At 48.2% G+C, this 23,743-nt stretch overlaps 1 pseudogene; it reads right to left on the bottom strand.

The window, feature by feature from the left end:
• Nucleotides 1-1,659: 1,659 nt before the first annotated feature.
• Nucleotides 1,660-20,181, bottom strand: LOC125507211 (annotated as a pseudogene).
• Between the last annotated feature and the right edge of the window lie 3,562 nt (nucleotides 20,182-23,743).

Genomic DNA, 23,743 nt, shown 5'->3' with positions numbered 1-23,743 from the left:
ATACCATTACATAATTTCCACAGGGTCCAGCAAATTGGAGAGATCCCCACCATCACCAAGTTTCTCTCCATTTTATTAAAAAAATCCAACCAAGACCCAACCAAAGAATCTATGTTATTAGCCACATCAGTCAAGTTAAAAGCACATTAATACATTCCAGAGTAAGCGTGCAACCGAGCAAGTGAAGAAGAGATGATTAACAATTTCATCCCTTCCACAAAAGGGGCAGTTCTTGTCACCTCTCCAACCTCTACGGAGCAAGTTATCTTTAGTGAGAATACTATTTCTGGGAGTTACCCGCATGAAAACCTTCACACTAGGCAACATTTTAACTTTCCACATAAAGAGATGTGGGTACTTAACCCCTATTTCAATCAAATGTCTATAAAAAGACTGGACGGAATAAATGCCATTCTTTATCAGGGTCCATACAACCTCATCATTTCTTTTGTTCAGAACAAGAGAGGCACAAACCTCTTTAATGTGATTCCATAATTCAAGAGAATCTCCTATCAGAGTCCTCCAGAATCTCACATTATTTATTCTCTTGTCAAGGATATTTCTAACAGACTTGTTTTTATCAAAGCATATGTTGTATAATCTAGGGAAACTACATTTCAGGGATTTAGGTCCAATCCACCAATCTTCCCAAAACATCACATTGTCCCCATTCCCTACAATAAACCTACACACACACAGAGAGAGAGAGAGAGATAGGAAATGATCTTTATGTTTAAGAATATCACACCAGAACTGAGAATCCCCTGTCTAGATGTGACTGCATTCAAACATTTGTCCTTTATTTATTTATTACTAATAATCTCCTACCATAAGCCTTCCGAATCAAGAAGTTTCCACCACCACTTATACAACAGAGCTTTGTTCATCAAAGTTAAATTTTGAATCCCTAATCCACTCATGTCTTTAGGTCCGCAAATCTCAGACCACTTAACAAGATGATTATTTTTTTCTTATCAACATTGTCTTGCCATAGTAGCCTAGATCTAAAAAAACTCCATACATTTACAAACACCCACTAGTAACCCTTAAAAAGACATCATAAAGTATGGAATCCCAGTTAACGAAGACTGTATCAGGGTGATTCTCCCAGGACTAGCTAGTAATCTCCCCTGCCAGTTTTCACATTTACCTTCCATCCTCTCCTTAGGAGGTTTCCAATGTTTGTTTCTAATCCTTTTTTCATCTAGAGGGAGTCCCGAATATTTCATGGGTAAAGTACCAACAAGGCAAGTAAAAATCCCAGTATAGGCATCTGCCTTATAAACAACATCTCCAAAAAGAAAGAGTTCATTTTTGTGAAAGTTATTTTTTAAACCAGACATTTGCTCAAAGAGACATAAAACATATTTAAAATTGGGAGCACTGTCATAATCATCCTGTAACAAAAAATTGTGTTATCTACATACTGAAGCATATTAACACCATTTACAGTATTTTCAGTGAGAACCCATTTTATAAGACCAACTTTTTAGCACTGGTAAGCATAAATAGCCAAGGCATCAGCTGCCAAATCAAAATTTAGAGGAGATAATGAATCCCCCTGAGGGATATCCCATTTAACCCATGGGGACCCCACTAAACCCACTTTGCCAATCCCAGCACATTGTTTCCATGCGCGCACGTACGATTACTTCGACCTCACTTAGCTGCCACGTGCACGGGCTTCAGCTCCGGCGTCTAGTATAGCGCCCATGCTTCCGCGTACGGCGTCGGAGCCGGCCGGCCCCTCCACACCTGCGACGGTTGCGGTGGTGCTGGTGTGTTCCCCGTCACCAAAGCTGGCACGACTCGCTCTGCTTCCGCGTCCGACAGACACATACCTTGACCGACCCATCGAGGCTTCCGCTGTACACCACGAACCGTCGATCATCGTCCAAACCTTCTCGTCCATGGCAATGCACTTCATGGGTTCGGTGTGTCCGACTAGCACGCTTAGACAGACATGCTCTGCCCCGTCACAACGCCAAATGCAGAGGGGGCCAGTCGGCTGAGCTTCTTATGACGACGTTGCCGCACATCGCCAGGCACATCATGTAACGCCCTAGATGCGGCTATATGTCCCACGTGTCGAAGCACGACTTAGAGGCATAACCACATTGAAAGCAATGTCGCAAGTGAGGTAATCTTCACACAACCCATGTAATACATAAGGGAAAGAGATACATAGTTGGCTTACAATCGCCACTTCACACAAAACAAAAATAAAGCAGTACATCATCCAGATACACACAAGGTCCGACTATGGAACCCAAAACAAAAGAAGACTACCCCAAATGCTACACAGATCCCCGATCGTCCCAACTGGGCTCCACTATTGATCAACTGGAATCGAAACAAGACAACAAACACGATCTTTAACGAGCTCCTCCTTGAGCTTGGTTGCATCACCTGTACGGTCTCATCGGCACCTGCAAGCTGGTTTTGGAAGTATCTGTGAGTCACGGGGACTCAGCAATCTCACACCCTCGCGATCAAGACTATTTAAGCTTATAGGAAGGGTAAAAGGTATGAGGTGGAGCTGCAGCAAGCAACTAGCATATATGGTGGCTAACATACGCAAATGAGAGCGAGAAGAGAAGGCAAAGCATGTTCGAGAATCTATGATCAAGAAGTGATCCTAGAACAACCTACATCAAGCATAACTCCAACACCGTGTTCACTTCCCGGACCTCGCCGGAAAGAGACCATCACGGTTACACACGCGGTTGATGCATTTTAATTAAGATCAACTTCAGGTTTTCTACAACCGGACATTAACAAATTCCCATCTGCCCATAACCGCGGGCACGGCTTTTGAAAGTTCAAAACCCTACAGGGGTGTCCCAACTTAGCCCATCACAAGCACTCATGGTCAACGAAGGATATTCCTTCTCCCAAGACAATCCGATCAGGATCGGCATCCCGGTTACAAGACATCCTCGACAATGGTAAACAAGTCCAACAAGACCACCCGCTGTGCCGAAAAATCCCGATAGGAGCTGCACATATCTCGTTCTCAGGGCACACCGGATAAGCTAAGCGTACGGGAGCCAACGTAACCCAAGTTGCCAAGGGACGGCCCCGCACGGTGCTCTGGGTTGGACCAACACTCAGAGGAGCACTGGCCCGGGGGGGTTAAAATAAAGATGACCCTTGGGCTGGCCGACCCAAGGGAAAGAAAAGGCTAGGTGGCGAATGGTAAAACCAAGGTTGGGCCTTGCTGGAGGAGTTTTATTCAAGGCGAACTGTCAAGGGGTTCTCATTATAACCCAACCGCGTAAGGAACGCAAAATTCGGGAACATAACACCGATATGGCGGAAACTAGGGCGGCAAGAGTGGAACAAAACACCATGCATAAGGCCGAGCATTCCACCCTTTACCAAGTGTATAGATGCATTAATTAGATAAGAGATATTGTGATATCCCAACAAAATATCCATGTTCCAACATGGAAGAAACTCCAATCTTCACCTGCAACTAACAACGCTATAAGAGGGGCTGAGCAAAGCGGTAACACAGCCAAACAACGGTTTGCTAGGACAAGGTGTGTTAGAGGCTTGGTTCAACAATATGGGAGGCATGATAAGCAAGTGGTAGGTATCGCAGCATAGGCATAGAAAAAGAGCGAGCATCTAAAAAGCAAAGATAGAAGTGATTTCGAGGGTATGGTCATCTTTCCTGAGATCCCGCAAGGAAGAATAACGAGTCCATGAAGAAGACAAACGGACGTAGTCGAACGGATCCTCACAGACGCGGCGTTATCGGAACTAACCCGAAGAAGCAACACCGGAAAGAAGCAAACAACATAGTAAACAACCCCCACATAATCATGGCATGATGCACAACCAAGTATGATGCATGTCCGGTTTAATGATACATGTCATGGCAAAGTGCACAAACAACTCTACAAGTTAAGTGGAGCTCAATATGCAACGGGTTGCATATTGACAGAACACCACATCGATTATTTAGTTCGATCTCGTTTATGTACCCAACAATGTTAAATGTTGTTAAGCATGTCAAGAGGTGAAACATAAAGGAATTATCTATCTAACCAATTTTTAAATGGGGCCGGATATAACAAGCAACGAATCCGGTAAATCCCCATATGCATTTAGAAATTTAATGCAACAACAATTTTAAACATTTTAATTGTTGTTATCATGATGCGGATGACATGAACAAATTTATGCAAGGTTTTATGACAAAGTTAACAAGAGCATATTATGAAGCATTTGTCATCGTGGCGGAAACGGAAGGGGTGCCACGGCAATGATAACAAAAGCGGTGCCGCGGCAACGATAACGGAAGTGGTGCCACGGCAACGTCCCGGTTCCGGTAACTCGATTGAGATACCGATGCAAAGGGAAAGTGTGCGGAACATGACATGCAAGGATGGTGGGGTGAACTCGGATACCAAGTTCCCACATGTCAGTGGAAAGGCAAAAAGAGGGGCGACGTGCACCAACAATTCGAGCACGGAGCAAGCATGAGCATCTCATACAACACACAACATTCTATCACGGGCGTCGTCTCGAGGGTTATACCTTCGAAGGGTGCATTCTCGGAGCGGTCCCGGGTTCGGTGCAAAGTAGAGGAAGTATATGTTCTCGTGACGGTGGTTGTACACAGTCGTCGTGGAAGTAGTTGTTCACGGGTCGTTTTGGGAAGTTGTCCTTCTTGCGAACTTGTCGGATCCACGACGACGGTAGTTATTCCTGGCGCTTGTGACCCGCGGTTCTTCCGGCAACGGTGGTCGTACACGTCCGTAGATGTTCGGGTCATCACCGTTCGTAGCCAAAGAAGTTGAACTTGACGAAACCCTCGGCGACAGTAGTAGTGGATGTCGTCGATATCGTGGTACTTGGTGATATCCGTGCGTAGAGGTACTTTCCTGTCTCGACGACGGTCATACATGTTTTCGTAGATGAACTTGATTGACCCGAGGGATCTGGGTGCCGCGGTACTTGGCGAAAAAAAACACGTCGAAGGTACTTGTACTCGCATCATCGTGGAAGTAGTCGTTCGGGCTCCCATGTGGACTTGTCGGTCTTGGTCTCCGCGGCGTAGTTGTACAAAAACATCGTCGGAACTTGGACGAATCCAGAGGCGTGCACGGCTAGTAGAGGAACTTGACGCATCCAAACGAAGCAACAAAATAGGCCTCGGTTCTTGGTGGTCAACGAAGGGAGGCGGCCGACGGAGTAGCAGCAGGGTGCGCACACTGGCAGCGGCATCCACGAGCAGTGGCACGGCGCTGGTCATGGGCACCGGCGGCGACTGAACGCGGGAGGCAGCGGAACGGAACAGCGAAGGAGCAGCTGCAGCGAGGCAGCGGTGCAGTGGCTTGCTGTACTTGGACGGCGACGGCGCACGGGAGAAGAGGAACTTGGCGTATCCACGCGTAGGGGTACTTGGCAATCGACGGAAGTCGTGGTACTTATCGGTCCGGGTCTTGGCGTAACCGGTGCACACAAACATTCCCACTCAGGCTTCACGGAGGCATCGGTTCAAGCTGCTCCTGCTCGGGAGGAGGCACTGCAAGGGTGCAACATCTAAAGAGCCCCCGGTCTTGGTGTCTAGCGGCAGCAACACGGACGGCCGGACGGATGCAGGGAGCAGAAGGGGAGGCGCAGAGACGAGGTGGAGGAGCTGCAGGTGGGGCGGACGGCGCGGAGCGGCGACCTGCTGCTGGTTGCCAGCGCGGGCAAGACAAGGGGCGGCGGAGCGCCATGGCTGAGGGAGCAGAGAAGGGGACGAAGTAGAGGAGGAGGCTGGCGGGCGGTGGCACTGGCCCGCGGTGGTTGGAAGGCGACGAACGCGCAGGGGACAGCGGAGGATGAAGCGGCAACGGGGCGGCAGCGACGGGACAAGAGGTGCAGAGGCGAGGCCATGGCAGGAGCGGCGCGGGTCGTGGTTGCCGGCGGCGACCGGACGCAGCGGCGGGATGGCGAGGTGGGAGCGAGCACGAGGGCGCGGCGCTGGTCTCTCTCTTCCTCTCTAGCGGCGCATCGAGGGAGGAGGGATCGAGCACGGGGCTGCGCTCGAGGGAGATCGAGAGAGAGGTCGGGATCGAAGGAAACGGGCAGGAAGGAGAGAGATGGGATCGAGGGAGCATCTCCCTGAGCTGACGGCGCGAGGTGGATCGGGGAGGAAGGGAGCGAACGGCAAGGGTTAGAGCAGTGGGCTGCGGGAGATGGCCTTGGAGCCGGCGGCTGGTTGGGCCTAGGCATGGGCCCTAGAGAGAAGTGGGGAAGCAGGCCGGCCTAGCAGACCTCTCCCTCCCCCTCATATTTCTTTAGCAGCAAAAAAACATTAGTGAAAAAAGAAGAAGAGAGGGTTAGGGACAGAATTGGAGCATGAGGATAATTTCCTCGGATTCACAAAAATGTGCTCTTTCCGCGAAAATAGAAATGGCCAAGATTGAAAGATTAAATTCAAATGTATTTGAATTTAATTCAACTCGTTTGAAAGGAGTAGGGATCCGAAGTTCCCAAAAATGTTGAACATTTAGGAAGAGCCTCGATAAAACGATAAAAGAATATGAGGAAAAGTCGTTGATCAAGAATTGAGATAACAAGGTATTGGGATTTATTCGCAAGTGTGTCAATGGTTAATTCCAAAAGAATGGAATATTTAATAATAGCTCCATAATTATTAGGAGGATATGTTATATAGAGAAATCACCAGGTGAACTCCCTCGGTTTAAATGGACTGAAAATCCATACGATTTAATTATTTGATTTGAGATGCAAAGATTAAAGACATGATGACATGATTACATGATGCAAATGCACATGATGCAAAGATGAAAACGATGAACCAAACAAATCACATGACGAAACCCGGAAACATGGAAGGCATCTGAAGCTCCGGTCTTGGGGCGTTACAACACTCCACCACTACGAGAGGATCTCGTCCCGAGATCTAGAATGGCACCAGAGGGAAAAACGGAAGAGAAAGAGAAGAGGTAGAACTAAGTTGCTTCTTTGACCAATGAGTGAAACCACGAACCTTGAGAGGTTGAACAAATTGAAAGAAAGAATGCAACAAAGAAGAACAAAGTTGCAAACACTCCGTTAAGAAAGAGGAATAAGAAAGAACCGATTCGGGTAGCACTCCGGTTGAAAAGAGATGAAAGGCTTGATAAGATGAAAGAACTTGAAAAGGGGCACGACACTCCGGTTGGATGGATAAGCAAGGAAAAAAACATGATCTTGGCAAACGAGATGATAGGACGAAGAGAGCAACGTCACAATGCCTCTGGAATGAAAGAAAAGAAGGTAGATCGTCAGAATAAGAGATCGGAGAAAGAAATGACAACTCTCGCAAATAGAATTGAAAGAGCATGCGTACGAAGAAAAAGTTGAACGGAGTTGTTGGAAAACCAACAATGAAAAGAGTAAGCTTGTTGTGGGCTTATGGAAAACATCTCAAAACTATTAGGTGAAATTCTGCCACTAACGAAAAATAATATATTGGATTGGTATCAACAAGGAGACGAGAAACTTATTTCACCGGGAGGATAAAAGAAGAACTTGGGTCATTTATGAGTACCATGATAGCAACAATCCTTAGGGAAAGTTTTAGGTGAAACATGACACAAGACAACTCCAACGAAAAGATTGATGGGTTTAAATATCTCATTCTTGAAGAATGATATATTACCACCTCAAAAGATAAGGGAGACACAATTCCACTATGGATTGCAAGATAAAGAATGTTTTAGCTCCTCTCAAAAGAATGTTGATGAACACTTCGAGAAGGAAATTAAATCCTTGATGAAACCATCATGTAGAGCTTCCATGAAGAACTCCGGTAATAAAAGGATGATCAAACGAAAGGAAAGAGAAGTTGAAAACACAAGGTGAAGCCTTGCGATGATTTAGATGAATCTTCACGACGATATAATGCGGAAAAGCTTGTAACTCCGGAAAAGAAAGATGAAACAAATGAAAACGAGAATTTGATGAGCCTCCGGAATAGGGAATTGAGTTCACTCGATGAAACAAAAATAAGAATTACGTTATGCGTATCCTTCACCAATTTAAATTGATGACAAGCAATGGATTTGGCATACTACTTATTCTCGTTGAAAAGGATTTAGAGAGATATAGCGCAACTTGAGAAGGTCTTCGAAGATCCACCAGTAGGATGAAAGAACGAATGAATCTGTATGATAATGAAGGAGAAGAACTCTTGAACGAACCACCGTAAGAAATGAAAATGAACGAAGAAAAAAAATAAAGAAACACCAGGAAGAATTAGCAAATGAACGAAAATGCTTGCTAGGATTTAGATACATGAGAATGAAGAGATCATGAACTGATTAGAGATCACTTGAACGAAGCACCGGTAAGATTGGGGAATGATAACTGAAAGCTGAGAATGAATAAACCTGAATTGATGGACTCCGGATAATCAAACTGAGAAGACTCTTGAATTGCTCCGGATGGATGAAAAGAATTATCACAATCGAATACAATTATGAGAGGATGGCAACAAGCTAGAACCATGAATCTTGAAGAGAAAAGGAGCAAGATTTAGAAAAAATCTTCTTCGGTCTTCCAATCTGAAAATGAGGACAAGAAACACCACCATGAATTATTTAGACGCTCCGGAAGAATCAAAGTGAAGAGATTGAGCCAACGATGAAAATAATTCGACAGGTCTTGGAGAAAAACATAAGACTGATGATAATTCATTCCTACGTCAAACTTTGAAAAGAATTTGAGAAGCTTTGGGAAAATAAGAAGAGTCAGGTAAGATCCTGGAAAAAGACCTGTGGGTTAGGTCCCACTGAAAAGATACACCGTTGGAATGATTGCTTGAAAAGAGAGATTCCACCAGTTGAAATAAATGGCTTGAATGAGGGAACATCCTCGAAAGATCTTGAACGAATGCAGAGTGTGAACACGAATCTTCGAGATATCTTGAGCACTCCGAAACAGTTGAATAGCAAGAAATGACTGAATATAATGTGCACCGGCATGAGAAGGCATTTGAAAAACGGAAAAGAATATGATCAACACCGAAAGCTTGAATTGGATTCACTGGAGAAGAAAAAGAATGAAGAATGATTAACTTGAGACTCCGTTAGCATCTTCATGAGAATCACCGGATAAGAATATTAACGGAAAAGGATGGAGAGACTTCACAAGAATAAAAGGATACTTGATAAAGAAATCCGAGTCCTCGAAGAAAAAGGGGTGGGTGGGCGGGAAAAACAAAGGCAACTTTGAGACGGATGAAACAAACACCGTTGAGAAGAACTGATACTTGATCTTGCGGATGTTGAAATGTTCGGATCCACTTGAAGAGAAAACACGCTGGTTGAAAAGGATTGACATGACAATCTCGATTATCATGAAGGATTGATATTCACATAAGAGTATGAGAACAACATTTAGGAAAGGTATGGAATCAACATTTGACTTCGAAGCAACTCGAATACCACAACTCAAAACAAAACAAAGGATTGGCTTGCGGAGTAAGCCGGAACAAACATATGATATAGATTTCGTCCGAAGTTTTCGTGGTGGGGCCTACACAGGCTCGATCATATAGTACCATCATGTACAAGGCAGTGCACATGACATACGAAGCGTCCCCGAGTCGGCATAGCCAAGGACTCTTTAAGACACAATGAGACCACTGTAAAACCAACCGTGGATAGGAGGACCACTAGACGTCGAACCCCAATTTCATATCATACATCTGTCGGAAAGATATCCTAAGAGCTACTTGAATTCCCACTTATAAACTCCCGAAACTTTCCGGTTATGCAATCAGGTGTTGGGATACAGGGGAAGCATAATATCTCACCCAAAACTAGCAAATCCTACATCCAGCTGTATCCATCCTTCAACACATAACCAAGAAACCTTCGGAAATCGTTTACCTCAACCTTCGAAAAGCATCCGTTATACGAGTTATGGTAATACTCCCGAACTCCCACCCCAGTACTGGGTGGCGTCGAGGTTATCTCACCAACAACTGCATAAAAGAGATTTTCGATGTCAGCGAACTCAGGTATTCCAGAACTGCAATGATAAAATTGTGACAACAACACCTCGGAGCTCAACTCCCCGGGACACTGCCACAACCCCTAAATGTCAGGAGGCACTAAGAACAATGTTCTCGTAACAAAACCATCGGAACGATTCCAAGATACCCGCGTGATCCTAAATTTGTTTTAGTGAAATTTGAGAAGAGAAGAGTCAAAACTTTACGTCAGGATGTCTCACCAGAGCGATGAAGGGACTGGGGAGTAAAAATAATTCCTAACTATCCAATATATAATTCCTAAATGACTCAAAACATTTTTCTAGACTCAACAACGCCAACGATTCGATCAAGTAGGGGGCTCCTAAGGTCGGGGAAGGCTCTGATACCAACTTGTAACGCCCTCGATGCGGCTATATCTCCCACGTGTCGAAGCACGACTTAGAGGCATAACCGCATTGAAAGCAATGTCGCAAGTGAGGTAATCTTCACACAACCCATGTAATACATAAGGGAAAGAGATACATAGTTGGCTTACAATCGCCACTTCACACAAAACAAAAATAAAGCAGTACATCATCCAGATACACACAAGGTCCGACTATGGAAACCAAAATAAAAGAAGACTACCCCAAATGCTACACAGATCCCCGATCGTCCCAACCGGGCTCCACTACTGATCAACTGGAATCGGAACAAGACAACGAACACGATCTTTAACGAGCTCCTCCTTGAGCTTGGTTGCATCACCTGTACGGTCTCATCGGCACCTGCAAGCTAGTTTTGGAAGTATCTGTGAGTCACGGGGACTCAGCAATCTCACACCCTCGCGATCAAGACTATTTAAGCTTATAGGAAGGGTAAAAGGTATGAGGTGGAGCTGCAGCAAGCGACTAGCATATATGGTGGCTAACATACGCAAATGAGAGCGAGAAGAGAAGGCAAAGCACGTTCGAGAATCTATGATCAAGAAGTGATCCTAGAACAACCTACGTCAAGCATAACTCCAACACCGTGTTCACTTCCCGGACCCTGCCGGAAAGAGACCATCACGGTTACATACGCGGTTGATGCATTTTAATTAAAATCAACTTTAGGTTTTCTACAACCAGACATTAACAAATTCCCATCTGCCCATAACCGCAGGCATGGCTTTTGAAAGTTCAAAACCCTGCAGGGGTGTCCCAACTTAGCCCATCACAAGCACTCACGGTCAACGAAGGATATTCCTTCTCCCAAGACAATCCGATCAGGCTCGGCATCCCGGTTACAAGACATCCTCGACAATGGTAAAACAAGTCCAGCAAGACCACCTGCTGTGCCAACAAATCCCGATAGGTGCTGCACATATCTCGTTCTTAGGGCACACTGGATAAGCTAAGCGTACGGGAGCCAACGTAACCCAAGTTGCCAAGGGACAGCCCCGCACGGTGCTCTGGGTTGGACCAACACTCAGAGGAGCACTGGCCCGGGGGGGTTAAAATAAAGATGACCCTTGGGCTGGCCGACCCAAGGGAAAGAAAAGGCTAGGTGGCGAATGGTAAAACCAAGGTTGGGCCTTGCTGGAGGAGTTTTATTCAAGGCGAACTGTCAAGGGGTTCCCATTATAACCCAACCGCGTAAGGAACGCAAAATCCGGGAACATAACACCGATATGACGGAAACTAGGGTGGCAAGAGTGGAACAACACACCAGGCATAATGCCGAGCCTTCCACCCTTTACCAAGTGTATAGATGCATTAATTAGATAAGAGATATTGTGATATCCCAACAAAATATCCATGTTCCAACATGGAACAAACTCCAATCTTCACCTGCAACTAACAATGCTATAAGAGGGGCTGAGCAAAGCGGTAACATAGCCAAACAACGGTTTGCTAGGACAAGGTGGGTTAGAGGCTTGGTTCAACAATATGGGAGGCATGATAAGCAAGTGGTAGGTATCGCAGCATAGGCATAGCAAAAGAGCGAGCATCTAGGAAGCAAAGATAGAAGTGATTTCGAGGGTATGGTCATCTTGCTTGAGATCCCGCAAGGAAGAAGAACGAGTCCATGAAGAAGACAAACGGACGAAGTCGAACGGATTCTCACAGACACGACGTTATCGGAACTAACCCGAAGAAGCGACACCGGAAAGAAGCAAACAACATAGTAAACAACCCCCACATAATCATGGCATGATGCACAACCAAGTATGATGCATGTCCGGTTTAATGATACATGTCATGGCAAAGTGCACAAACAACTCTACAAGTTAAGTGGAGGTCAATATGCAACGGGTTGCATATTGACGGAACACAACATCGATTATTTAGTTTGATCTCGTTTATGTTCCCAACAATGTTAAATATTGTTAAGCATGTCAAGAGGTGAAACATAAAGGAATTATCTATCTAACCAATTTTTAAATGGGGCCGGATATAACAAACAACGAATCCGGTAAATCCCCGTATGCATTTAGAAATTTAATGCAACAACAATTTTGAACATTTTAATTGTTGTTATCATGATGCGGATGACATGAACAAATTTATGCAAGGTTTTATGACAAAGTTAACAAGAGCATATTATGAAGCATTTGTCATCGTGGCGGAAACGGAAGGGGTGCCACGGCAATGATAACTAAAGCGGTGCCACGACAACGATAACGGAAGCGGTGCCATGGCAACGTCCCGGTTCCGGTAACTCGATTGAGATACCGATGCAAAGGGAAAGTGTGTGGAACATGACATGCAAGGATGGTGGGGTGAACTCGGATACCAAGTTCCCACATGTCGGTGGCAAGGCAAAAAGAGGGGCGACGTGCACCGACAATTCGAGCACGGAGCAAGCACGAGTATCTCATACAACACATAACATTCGTTCACGGGCGTTGTCTCGAGGGTTATACCTTCGAAGGGTGCATTCTCGGAGCGGTCCCGGGTTCGGTGCAAAGTAGAGGAAGTATATGTTCTCGTGACGGTGGTTGTACACGGTCATCGTGGAAGTAGTTGTTCACGGGTCGTTGTGGGAAGTTGTCCTTCTTGCGAACTTGTAGGATCCACGGCGACGGTAGTTGTTCCCGGCGCTTGTGACCCACGGTTCTTCGGGCAACGGTGGTCGTACATGTCCGTAGATGTTCGGGTCATGACCGTTCGTAGCCAAAGAAGTTGAACTTGACGAAACCCAGTGCGACAGTAGTAGTGGATGTCGTCAGTATCGTGGTACTTGGCGATATCTGTGCGTAGAGGTACTTTGCGGTCTCGACGACGGTCATACATGTTTTCGTAGACGAACTCGACTGATCCAAGGGATCTGGGTGTCGCGGTACTTGGCGAAAAAAAAACACGTCGAAGGTACTTGTACTCGCATCATCGTGGAAGTAGTCGTTCGGGCTCCCATGTGGACTTGTCGGTCTTGGTCTCTGCGGCGTAGTTGTACAAAAACATTGTCGGAACTTGGACGAATCCAGAGGCGTGCACGGCTAGTAGAGGAACTTGACGCATCCAAACAAAGCAACAAAATAGGCCTCGGTTCTTGGTGGTCAACGAAGGGAGGCGGCCGACGGAGTAGCAGCAGGGTGCGGACACTGGCAGCGGCATCCACGAGAAGAGGCACAGCGCTGGTCGTGGGCACCGGCGGCGACCGGACGCGGGAGGCAGCGGAACAGAACAGCGAAGGAGCAGCTGCAGCGAGGCAGCGGTGCGGTGGCTTGCTGGACTTGGACGGCGACGGCGCATGGGAGAAGAGGAACTTAGCGTATCCACGCGTAGGGGTACTTGGCAATTGACGGATGTCGTGGTACTTGTCGGTCCGGGTCTTGGCGTAACCGGTGCACACAAACATTCCCACTCGGGCTTCACGGAGGCATCGGTTCAAGATGCTCCTGCTCGGGAGGAGGCACTGCAAGCGTGCAACAACTAAAGAGCCCCCGGTCTTGGTGTCCAGCGGCAGCAACACAGACGGCCGGATGGATGCAGGGAGCAGAAGGGGAGGCCGCAGAGACGAGGTGGAGGAGCTGCATGTAACACCCTCGATGCGACTATAGCTCCCACGTGTCGAGGCACGACTTAGAGACATAATCGCATTGAAGGCATATGTCGCAAGTTAGGCAATCTTCACAGCATCCCATGTAATATAATAATGAAAGGGGAGATAACATAGTTGGCTTACACTCGCCATGTCAATCAAGTACATAAATAACATTACATCATCCAAACACTCATGGCCCGACTACGGCGCCAAAATAAAAGAGAACCCAACATGCGACACGGTCCCAATCACCCCCAACTGGGCACCACTACTGATCATCGGGAAAGGAAACATAGTAACGTTGAGAGTCTTCGTCGAACTCCCACTTGAGCTCATACGCGTCTCCTGGAGCGGAATCATCAGGCCCTGCATCTGGTGTAATAGTAATCTGTGAGCCACAGGGACTTAGCAATCTCGCACCCTCGCGATCAAGACTATTTAAGCTTATAGGTATGGCAAGGTAAATATAGGTGGAGCTGCAGCAAGCGACTAGCATATATGGTGGCTAACTTATTCGCAAAAGAGAGCGAGAAGAGGAGGCAAAGCGCTAGCGAGAAACTAGAGAACAGCCTGCGCAAACATTACTCCAACACCGTGTCCACTTCCCGGACTCCGCCGAGAAGAGGCAATCACGGTAACACACTCAGTTGATTCATTTTAATTAAGTTAAGGTTCAAGTTATCTACAACCGGATATTAACAAATTCCCATCTGCCTATAATCGTGGGCACGGCTTTCGAAAGTTCAAAACCCTGCAGGGGAGTCCCAACTTAGCCCATGACAAGCTCTCACGGTCAACGAAGGAATAGACCTCCTCCCAAGACGTTCCGATCAGACTCAGTATCTCGGTTACTCAAGACACTTCGACAGGTTAAAACAAGACCAGCAACACCGCCCGAATGTGCCGACAAATCCCGATAGGAGCTGCACATATCTCTTTCTCAGGGCACACTCAGATAAGCAATCCGTACAACTAAAACCAGCCCTCGAGTTTCCCCGAGGTGGCGCTGCAAGGGGCTCTAGTTTGGACCAACACTCAGAGGAGCACTGGCCCGGGGGGGTTAAAATAAGATGACCCTTGAGTCTGCAGAACCCAAGGGAAAGAAAAGGCTAGGTGGCAAATGGTAAAACCAAGGTTGGGCATTGCTGGAAAAGCTCTAATCAAGGCGAACTATCAAGGGGTTCCCATTATAACCCCAACCGCGTAAGGAACGCAAAATCCGGGAACATAACACCGATATGACGGAAACTAGGGCGGCAAGAGTGGAACAAAACACTAGGCGAGAGGCCGAGCCTTCCACCCTTTACCAAGTATATAGATGCATTAAGATAACAAGATAATATAATGATATCCCAACAAGTAAATAAATGTTCCAACAAGGAACAGCCTTCAATCTTCACCTGCAACTAACAATGCTATAAGAGGGGCTGAGCAAAGCGGTAACATAGCCAATCAACGGTTTGCTAGGACATGGTGGGTTAGAGGTTTGACATGGCAATTTGGGAGGCTTGAAAGAAAAAGATAGGCATCGTAGCAATGGCATAGCAAAAGAGCGAGCAAACTAGCATAGCAAAGATAGTAGTGATTTCGAGGGTAGGATCATCTTGCCTGCACAGTTGTCAGAGTTGACTGGATCCTCGAAAGCAAACTCAACGGGCTCCTCGTTAGCGAACTCGTCTCCCGGCTCTACCCAAACAAGACAAACAAGCAACAAGGATACAATCAACCACGTGCAAGACCAAGCAATATGATGAAATGATGATATGCTATGCGGAATGCGATGCGGGATGCAAAAAGCAAGATATGACAGGAAATGCATGAACCTGGCCTCAACTTGGAAATCCAAGTGTGCCACTGGAAAGATGAGATGAAATCGCTTGAAAACGATATAAAGAACGCCGGAATCGGAGTTACGGTTTGGAAATGGCAAGCGATTCAAAAATGACACCGGTCTGCGATTTACAGCAAGTAGCCAACTAAATGCAATGAGATGAACATGCTACAGCACCCAAACATGACAAAAAAATACATGGCAGGGATGCATACAAGATGCTTAACAAAATTCTAGCACTGAGCTACGGCCAATTCATCCATTAACAGGTTCAAACAAGCATGGCAAAAATGCATATGACAAACAGATCTCAGACTTAGTGAAATTAACACTTGTCTGGAATTTCAGATCAGGTAGCCCTCTACGGAGCAACACAACTATATGCTACAGGATCTGAACATGGCAAAGTAAAGCATGGCATGGAGCTACTCAAAGAGCTTAACAAAAGTACCTTAGTGACCTTGAGCCAAAAGGGATCGGAAAATACAATTGCAAGCATGTGAACATGGCAAAAACATAATCAGTTTTCAGACTTAGTGAAAACTGGCACATGCTGAAATATAACTCAAGTAGGCATCTTTACGAGCTCGATGCACTCACTACAGAGCAAGTCATGGCAAGACAAGCATACACCCATCAAGAAGGCACAAAATGCAAGATAGACCTGGCAAGAACAATAGTATAGCATGCACGGATCAACTACAACATCATCGGCAAAATTGCAAACAAGTTGACAATCTGCCCAAATTCACAAAGTAGTAAAAGTAGAGCTCGATTGACTCAAGCTAGGGTGCTCCATAATTGCAAACAAGGACATGGATGGATAGATCACTACAAGATTAACAAAACATCCTTACTGATCATCCTCAAAAGAGGCACGGATCACTAGGAAACAACAAGAACATATGGCATCATGAGATAAACACCTCCAGGACTTAGTGAAATTACTAAGTCCCTGAAAACAGAATTAGCAAGTGCACCACTTTGCAAGCTTGCACTAGTCACCACACACATCACAACAATACATGGGTTGCACCTCTGGAAAGATGACAAAACCCTTAACAAAACATATGTAGAACTCACGGGCATATCATGCACACAATAATCATGGCAAAAATGACAAAAGTGCTAAACGGAGTAGCAGATCTGACAATTAACTCAAGTAGCCCTCTTCTAACAGCATTTCGGACATCAAGATGAGCTCAAATGAAAATGATGCAATAGAATGAAATGATGTACTCTCTGAGGTGAACATTTTGATATGCTATATGCATGAATCGGATCTACGGATGCAAAGTTACGGGGCTGCGAACATGAGCACTTGAACTGAAAATATCAGGGACTTTTAGAGAAGGGTTACTGTTCACGCACGCGAACCGAGAACTCCGGCGAGGCGGCGGCGGCTCCGGCGAGCTCGAAGAAGCGGCGGGGAGGCGCGGGAGAGGTGGATCCGGCCACTCCCGGCCGAATCTGGCGGCGGAGGTGGCAGCGGCAGCCGGCGAGGCCTCGGGCGGCGCGGGCGAGCGGGCGCCGGCGAGGGGCGCGGGCCCGGGGCGGCGATGGCCGACGGCGGCGGCGCGGCGACGGGGCATCGGAGGCGAGGGAGGTGGCGGCGCAGGCGGATCGAAGGCGGCGCGGGCGGATCGGGCCGCGGGGGGCCGGCTCCGGGCTCCTCGGCCCGCGGCGGCGGCGAGGTGGAGGGTGCCACGTGGCGGCTCCGGAGTGGCTGCGGGCGGCGGAGCGGACGTGTCCGGTCCGTCCGGACGTGTCCGGCGGCGGCGGAGGAGAAATCTAGGGTTTCGGGGAGGAAGGAGATCCGAATTTCGGGGGGGGTGTTTAAATAGGCATAGAGGGAGCTAGGAGAGTCCAAATGAGGTGCGGTTTTCGGCCACGCGATTGTGATTGAACGATCTAGATGATGGAGAAGACTTAGGTGGGTTTTGGGCCAAATTGGAGGGGTGTTGGGCTGCAACACACACGAGGCCTTTTCGGTCCCTCGGTTAACCGTTGGAGTATCAAACGAAGTCCAAATGATACGAAACTTGACAGGCGGTCTACCGATAGTAAACCAAGGCCGCTTGGCAAGTCTCGGTCCAATCCGGAATGTTTAATCCCCACACACGAAAGAAAGCTAGAAATGACCACCGGAGGAGAACGAAGCGCCGGAATGCAAAACGGACAACGGGGAAAATGCTCGAATGCATGAGATAAACATGTATGCAAATGCAATGCACCTGATGACATGATATGAGATGCATGACAACGACAACAACACATGGAGACAAAAACCCAAACCCAAGATAATAAATTAACTTAACGCCAGAAACGGCAAGGGTTGGAGTACAAATAGGGAAAGTTACATCCGGGGTGTTACATTGCAGGTGGGGCGGACGGCGCGGAGCGGCGACCTGCTGCTGGTCGCCAACGCGGGCGAGACAAGGGGCGGCGGAGCGCCATGGCTGAGGGAGCAGAGAAGGGGACGAAGTAGAGGAGGAGGCTAGCGGGCGGTGGCACTGGCCCGCGGTGGTTGGAAGGCGACGAACGCGCAGGGGACAGCGGAGGATGAAGCGGCAACGGGGCGGCAGCGACGGGACAAGAGGTGCAGAGGCGAGGCCATGGCAGGAGCGGCGCGGGTCGTGGTTGCCGGCGGCGACCGGACGCAGCGGCGGGATGGCGAGGTGGGAGCGAGCACGAGGGCGCGGCGCTGGTCTCTCTCTTCCTCTCTAGCGGCGCATCGAGGGAGGAGGGATCGAGCACGGGGCTGCGCTAGAGGGAGATCGAGAGAGAGGTCGGGATCGAAGGAAACGGGCAGGAAGGAGAGAGATGGGATCGAGGGAGCATCTCCCTGAGCTGACGGCGCGAGGTGGATCGGGGAGGAAGGGAGCGAACGGCAAGGGTTAGAGCAGTGGGCTGCGAAAGATGGCCTTGGAGCCGGCGGCTGGTTGGGCCTAGGCATGGGCCCTAGAGAGAAGTGGGGAAGCAGGCCGGCCTGGCAGACCTCTCCCTACCCCTCATATTTCTTTAGCAGCAAAAAAACATTAGTGAAAAAAAGAAGAGAGGGTTAGGGACAGAATTGGAGCATGGGGATAATTTCCCCGGATCCACAAAAATGTGCTCTTTCCACGAAAATAGAAATGGCCAAGATTGAAAGATTAAATTCAAATGTATTTGAATTTAATTCAACTCGTTTGAAAGGAGTAGGGATCCGAAGTTCCCAAAAATGTTGAACATTTAGGAAGAGCCTCGATAAAACGATAAAAGAATATGAGGACAAGTCGGAGATCAAGAATTGAGATAACAAAGGTATTGGGATTTATTTGCAAGTGTGTCAATGGTTAATTCCAAAATAACGGAATATTTAATAATAGCTTCATAATTATTAGGAGGATATGTTATATAGAGAAATCACCAGGTGAACTCCTTCGGTTTAAATGGACTGAAAATCCATACGATTTAATTATTTGATTTGAGATGCAAAGATTAAAGACATGATGACATGATGCAAAGATGAAAACGATGAACCAAACAAATCACACGATGAAACCCGGAAACATGAAAGGCATCTGAAACTCCGGTTTTAGGGCGTTACACATCACCAACATCTTGTGGCCCTTGAGGACACCACCATATCTCGACTCGCTAGCAACCCAGAACCATTAGGTGACTAGCCTGTCCGACAAGCCCACGTAGACGACGCGGTCCTTGGGAAACATGGAGATGGTGGTGAGCACGCTCTCTCCCTCTCTGAGTACCTTCTCAAGGATATGCTTTGTCGTGCCGTCCTTCCCGGCCATCTCCCGCCACCACACCTTGATGGTGTTATGGGCCGATCTAGTGAACACGACGCTGTCGGGCCCAACGACGGCCACAGTGATCACTTCGTCGTCATGCGCACTAACGGACTCGAGGCACTAGGAGTCCGACACTCGACACACCTTGTAGGTCCTGACGATACTTTTTTTAGACAAACTCCGAAGCTTTTTATTCAACCGTCACAATGTTTACACGAATGAAAGGAAGTACTTCTGACTGACCCAACCACACATGCCGACCAGTCGGTAAAGATAAAGCATGCTTTGCGAGCTTGTGAACCTCAACATTCGAGCTTCTAAATTCATGACCAATATTACAAGTAAGAAATGTATACTTATGCGTTATGATTGTAGGTCCTGACGATACATGGCACTATGGCAGGGTTGTCCACGTCGGCGCGCCACACGTCGGGCCAGGACACCCTGCACTCAAGACCGACCTCGTGGAAGCCCATCCATGACCCGCTGGGCAGCATCATGTAGAGGATGAAAACTCCGTGACGTCCTCTTGTGTGCGCCATCTAACTATGTTCACTGTTTTCTCGATGATTGATTCATCTGTTAGGATTCTACTTCTACAGCTCGCTCCACTTAACCCACTTAACCTTTTGCATGCATTCGGACAGCCGAAGCCATCCAACACGAGCGCGGTTCGGGCATACTTTCTCTCATAAATTAAAAACAAACATGGGGCTTTGTGGTAGTCTAGACCGCTTTCACACTTACTTCTGACCACGCTGCCCCACCAAAAACCCTCCCTCGCCCCCACGCGCTTCCCACCTGAAATGGACAGCTCGTTCCAGAGCGTTACTGTCCGCATTCATACCCGGCTAGAGCGGACGCGAGAGCTCACTGGCACCGGCGTTGAAGTGGCGCGCCGACTGAGAAAGCACTGTCCACGTCGCTTCTTGGTGCAGGCGATAGCAACGCGTTCAAATGAAACGAAGGCCACCCGTCTGTCCGTCTGCCGTCCACATTGATGTCACGCGGTTGCCGAAGCGTCTTCCCCGGCACCACTCGTCCGTCCTTCTGTCGCCCGCCATTGCTATATAAGCCACTGCCCCGACCATAGCCGCAGTCATCCGCTTCCGATCCCTCCCCGCACCACCCCCATCATGGATTCCTCACCCACCAAAGCTCTCTAGGATGGGCTGACGCCGGAGCAAAAGAAGGAGATGGCCACATTGCTGCTGGTTGGCTGGCCGACGGGCAGTCGGAGGACGACGACGACCCAATGGAGGACGCGGACGACGAGCTGGCGCCATCCTCCTACTCCTCCACACCACCCTCCTCCTCCTCCGCGCCACCCTCGTTGGTGCACTGGACCTTGAACATCGGCAAGGCCCGTGCCTATTACATGGACATGGTGCGGGAGGAGCAGTTTCAGGAGGCGCAGGCCGATGCCATCTACAACTACCACCTCCTCTAGGAGCACCAGCAGGCGGAGGAGCAGCACATCGCCGGTAGGGCGATCGCGTCGGACGCGGATTTGGCGGAGCAGGAGGTGTTGCTCGAGTCCACCGCTCTGCATGCGAGATCCGTCTCGTCCGCTGGCGGTGCCACCAGCGAGAGGCGGAAGTAGTGGCCGCCTACAAGGAGTGCGACGGGGCGGTGTTCAGCAAGACTAACAAGGAGGAGGACACTGCCGAGGCCGCGCCCCGCCGCCACGATCATGAAGACGGCGACTATTTAGATTAGGTATTAGTTATACCTACAGAGCCGGACCAGCACCGCTTAGTTGATGTAAATGTAATGAAATCTGTCATGTTTATATGAAATCCGTTCGGGTTTATATTAAAATTCGCCCGGTTTGCATGAATTTTGTCCAATTGGTTCGAACTATTATCAAATAGATGCGGCTACGGTTGGATGTCGTCCTTTCACATCCGTGTCCGCGGAGTAATCCCCCGCGGACGGATGCGGGAGAAAAATTGTGTGTTGACGTTGGGGATTCCCTTAATCCGTGTAAGATTAGGCGGGCTGCCCACTCAAGTCCAACCTGCAGCCTGAGCGTCGATGATGGTCGTTTCCGAGCCGTCGGCAACTGCCGGACGATGCAGGATGCGGCAAACTTCCGGCGGATTGCAGCCCTCCAAGTCACGCAGACCCGCGCGAGTGCCGATGGTAGCCACGCCGGCATCGGCGGCCGCCACCGGCGGCAAGGGTGAGGAGAGGGCGGGTAGGAGGAGGTACGACCACCGCAGCATGAAGTCGCCCCTCCCGAAAATCCGGATCAGGCTGTTTTTTGGGTTGATCCATCCGGCTCTTCATCGTTATCTTCTCTCATGAGTCCTATTCTCCAGGATCGGCTAACCCACCTCCCATACCTTCTCGGTTGTTTGTTAGGATTTATTAAGCTGAGCACGAGCTGTTGCAAGTTGTATAAATCCTCCGAAAGTGAATGCATCAAGTGTGCCGCACAAATTCTTCTCTCTCGATTTTTTATGATCTTATCATGGGTATTTGTCTCGGAAAGTCCACCTCTGAAGTATCGGAAAGCTCTGTTTTTGTTGACACCTTGAGACATGTCTGCAGCAAGATTTCCATGATATCAACACATACAGAGAATGCCATGGTGTGGTTGGAGGACCTACAACGGCTATGGCGGATCTTGGAGACGGTGAAGACTTTGCTTCGCATGCAGTTGTTTAGATTTGGCTGGCGGGGTATGTTCCCATCTAGATTGGGCACAAATTCTTGTGAGCCTGATGGTACGTGACTTGTAGTAGTAGCCTCCGCAACATTGGAGGACTTCTTTGTTGGTGGTGCTCTTTGGAGTACCGAGTCATGATTTTCAGGGTGAAACCCAAGGTCTGGCCTTTATTGGTTGTGTCTGATAGCGGCCTTGTGAAAGGCATTGTTTTTGGAGACGCAGTCTTTCTCCAAGGTGAAAACCTGTGATTTTTTATCGGGCAACGACAACGCTTATGCATTGTTTCCTTTTCGAAGGCGTTGCTTTTGAAAAACCTTCTTTATAGTTTTTAGTGGTGGTTAGAGTGCTACTACTGCGGGTGATTGACCACCGTGACAGGGTAGTATTTTTTCTCTCTCTCTTTTTTTTTGTTTTTTGGTTGTGTGCAATATGGATATTTTTATGCATATTGTTAGTGCAGAGACTAGAGACTGGATATAATTGATATCTAACACTTGATATTAATTAAACTCTTTAAAAAAAATGAAACATGCTTCGTTGATCCTAAAAAATAAGCTTTATATACCGCTGTCGCGGCCATGCATAGCAGCTGTTTTACGCGCCACGGTAACTGTTTAGTCAGCGCACCTACTAGCCCTATTCTCATGGACCGGCTAACCCACCGACCGCACAATCTATGCTGTTTGTTAGGATATTAACGAGCTATTGGAACTTGTATTATAAAATCAAAAGTGAATGCACAAGTGTGCCGCACAAAGTCTTCTCTCTCTATTTCTTGCGATCTCATCATGGGTCTTTGCCTGGGAAAGTCCACCTCCGGCGGCACCTCTTCCAGTTCTCTGCCATGCTGGCCGGATTTGCCGTTGGAGATCCTCGGCCTCGTCCTCGCGCATCTCGCGTCCCACGACGACCGCCTCAGCTTCGCCGCCGTCTGCCGTGGCTGGCGCCTCTGCGCTGAACACCAGCGCCTGCTGTTGCCTGCGGCCGTGCCCTGCATCAACCTTGGTGGCGGCGCCTACCAGAGCCTTGTCGACGGCAAGGTGCGCCTATTTGCCACGCCCAACAATGGCCTCGTCCACACTTCCTACGGCAGCTTGCTTCTGTAGCCATCCCGTAGATGCTTCCTCCGTGACCCATTCTCCGAAGCCGGAGCCACGCCGGCCATCGAGGTCCCATGCCGCTACAAGCGACGCGCCAACCGTCCTCACCACGTCATCGCCATCTGCAATCTCATACCTCGGAACCCGTGCTCTGTGTTGAAGATCATCGTCCAGTCGCATCAACTCGTCGTCGCCATGTTCCTAGGGGCAAAATCCACAAATTTGACCTATGGATGAAAAGAATTCATAAAATAAACTGTCTTTGAAAAAATTTCAACCCTTTCGTGTAACACCCGACATCTAGGCGCCACACTATACTATGCACACACA

Source organism: Triticum urartu, chromosome 5 (genome assembly GCF_003073215.2).
Source record: "Triticum urartu cultivar G1812 chromosome 5, Tu2.1, whole genome shotgun sequence".
Lineage (NCBI taxonomy): Eukaryota > Viridiplantae > Streptophyta > Magnoliopsida > Poales > Poaceae > Triticum > Triticum urartu.
Note: the sequence above shows the minus strand (reverse complement) of the source record. Positions and strands in the feature narration are given on the sequence as shown.